This window comes from Amphimedon queenslandica, unplaced genomic scaffold (genome assembly GCF_000090795.2).
Source record: "Amphimedon queenslandica unplaced genomic scaffold, v1.1 AMPQUscaffold_13252, whole genome shotgun sequence".
Taxonomy (NCBI): domain Eukaryota; kingdom Metazoa; phylum Porifera; class Demospongiae; order Haplosclerida; family Niphatidae; genus Amphimedon; species Amphimedon queenslandica.
Window position 1 is genome coordinate 72,739 of NW_003546512.1, and position 3,108 is coordinate 75,846.

Sequence of the window (3,108 nt, forward strand, 5' to 3'; positions counted from 1 at the left end):
AAAGTAGTTAATGAGATTTGACTGTAATAATCAATACTATGACTGAATCACCTCAAAACATTCTGCAATGAGGACATCAATATGTACCCATTGCATCAGAAAATGCAATATAAATTAGGGTTATAATTTTGGAGCCATTTTTTGGAAATAAGCAATATTCAGAAATTGACCTATGCATAGCTCGAAAATTTCAGTCAGAATCAGCTCAAACTTTCTACACAGCATAAGTACATCAATATGTATCACAAAATGTAATATAAATTGTGATTTAGGAGCCATTTCATCAAAAAAGCATGGGCTATGCATGAATTTATTCAGAAATTGGCCTATTTTTTAAAATAGTCATAACTTTAAAATTAACGCTGTAATCTGCTCAAACTTTAGACATAGCCATAGTAGAATTAATGCTCTATTGTAAAGTCCTATACAGTAGCTTACTTTGTATTGGTTCAGTTAATAGGAGAAGTGCTTGTATTTCCTTGCTCCTCTCACTCATATCGGTTTTATTAAGAGACTCAATGACACCATCAGCTTCACTACTGGCATACTGAACACCTGCACTGGGATCCATTAGACCGCCTTTATCACACTATAATAATAATAAATGAATTATAATCTTAAAAGACAGTACAATGTAATACTATTGAACTACATGTACCATAAATTAATAGATAGCTCTCCCTCTCTCTCTCCCTCCTTTCTAAACTTCATTATTAACTATTGTAAGAGGAAACAAAACTTTATTGATATAGCCACACTAATGCAAATATCCCATAGCAAAGTACAGTTACATAGCAAAGTACAGTATCTGTCATTCAGCCATGCAGATTTTTTGTTCTCAAGAAAGAAAAGTGATGGTTTTTGAAGCATCTTATAACCATATGCACACATGCAGACATTTGCAATTATTTTAAAAAATTCTGGCACAACTAAAAACTAGGTTTACCAAAATTACACCCCTGCATGTACTATGCACTTTTTGCTCACAATATGCTGCAGTATACAGTGAATGGCTTACACTATCAAATATATCTCTTATTCCATTATTAGCAGTAGCAGTATTAACCAATATTGACTGTAGCAATGATTGGAGGAGAGGGTTACTATATATGCATAGGCGGTTGCAGGCCTGGGCATTAGGGGGCAATGCCCAGGTTGACTTTTTGACCAATAATTATATTCATGATTCTGGTGTGGGCATCCAGTGTAAACTGTGGTAGTTCAACAGGCTTCTTTGTTGTTTTATGCTAAGAAACCATCTCAATGAAGTTATAGATCAGTATTTTCCATTTTCCTTGCAAAATTGTATGAAACCACACCCACTCCACACCCACTAATTATTGATGCCCAGGTCAAACCAAATTTCTGCAACCGCCCATGTATATATGACTTCCATCAGTGGCTCTACTTCACTCACCAATTCTACAAACAATAATACACTAAATACACGAAATGATGGCAATGACCAATAGCTGCAGTACTTTAGACTTGAGTTAAAGCCGTGGTAAATACAGAATGAGAGTTGTGGTTGAGAAAGTCATTATGTTTATGATAGCTTTCTTTTACACCACATACATGTGTAGTCTGTTGCTGCCACACACCATTGCTAAAATATGGAACTTTTTTATTTTACTTCTGTCAGCTAGTGGTTATACTATTCATATTTGCTATTATTATAGAGTGCTAAGTCAACTGCATGTTTGTTCAGTAATTATTTGCCATTGTAATGTTAAGTCTACACAATAACTGTACAATTTTATGCATAATAATAATACTGACTGTCAGTGCCCCACACCCAATGACTTGACTGTATGACTATGGCATGCAGGAGGGCCGGTCAATACACAGCTTGCCTATATAGCTGAATCAGCAATATTGCCCAAAATGAATGAATTAAGTCTAATATCAGTACTGACTGGTACAGTCTTGAGTCCATGAGTCTCTTGGTACAGTCAGATATTATTGCTGATCATGCCTGTTGCTCTGGCCTGAACCAGTGCAAATTTTCTATAATTGTGCCGTGGCCGCACTGATTTCATTGAATCATGACTGACTGCCCAAAATGCACGATTCTGAACTGATTTTAGGACTGATTTAGACTATCAGGCTCCAAACTTAAGGCCCAAGTTCAGGATGTGTAGCAGCACGGATATTAGACCCAGCAGGAGCGAGACTATTTTTTATGTATGCCAAATGTGTACATTTATGTAATGAATACCTCTATAAGTTAACCCTTCGAAATCTGATAGTTTGTACAGCTTGACTGGTGGCGGGGACAATGATTCTATGATACTGCTGTTGGGTGATTCACTCCCAGTGGATGAAGGAGACTCTGTCCTGCTGTTAGACATCATAGCCGGAGGTGCTGAATCAGTAGAAGGAAAGCAAGAATCCTCACTATCAGGTTCTGTATCAGTATAAGCGACGAATTCCACCATTTCCACAAGAGACATTTTTATGGCCTAAAGCATTGAGAGAGATGCTATCTTTACACATGGAGCAGGTATTTCCATATATACTTTTTAAAACAGTCACACTGACTCCTTTGCTTTAGTTTAGGTGTGGCTTAAATCTGCTTAGCTAGCCATAGATAATAGTGTAAATGAATAATAGAGTGAATTCATTTACTCTATATTATCTATGAGCTAGCTGGCTAAAATATCTGCTAATAAACTATTGTGCAGCCCTTTCATCTTTATGGCATAATAATGACAACTAATTTGCAATTCACTGTACATTATTACATCACATGAGCAATATGAAATACAATACTTTTTAAAAATTTAAAAATAATAAAACAAAAAGAATTCACAGACAATTTTTTGATGCTGCGGACATGTCGTGTTCAATGAGATTCTCTTCTATCCTCAGGTTGAACAGGTTGAGATGCTTCCCATTCTCTTCTCCTTTCTTGTAGTTTCTCTTGATACTGGTCCAGAGGTATTATACTAGTAGACCAATCATTATTACTAGTATATCCTATACAGTAACACAATATTATTATAATCAATTATTTGAGTTAGTTAATAAGCAAATCTACATGTACATGTACTCACTGAGTTCAATAACTGCTGGATCACTTATGATTGTTGAAAAGTTCCTCTTTCC

The 3,108-nt window shown here is 35.7% G+C and overlaps 1 long non-coding RNA gene across 1 annotated transcript; it reads right to left on the minus strand.

The window, feature by feature from the left end:
- Window positions 1-506: 506 nt before the first annotated feature.
- LOC109584065 (uncharacterized) lies at window positions 507-1,106 on the minus strand. Its single transcript, XR_002185826.1, has 2 exons — window positions 1,019-1,106; window positions 507-589 (listed from the first exon to the last, which is right to left on the minus strand). It is a non-coding gene; the product is annotated as an uncharacterized LOC109584065 (long non-coding RNA).
- Window positions 1,107-3,108: the final 2,002 nt, after the last annotated feature.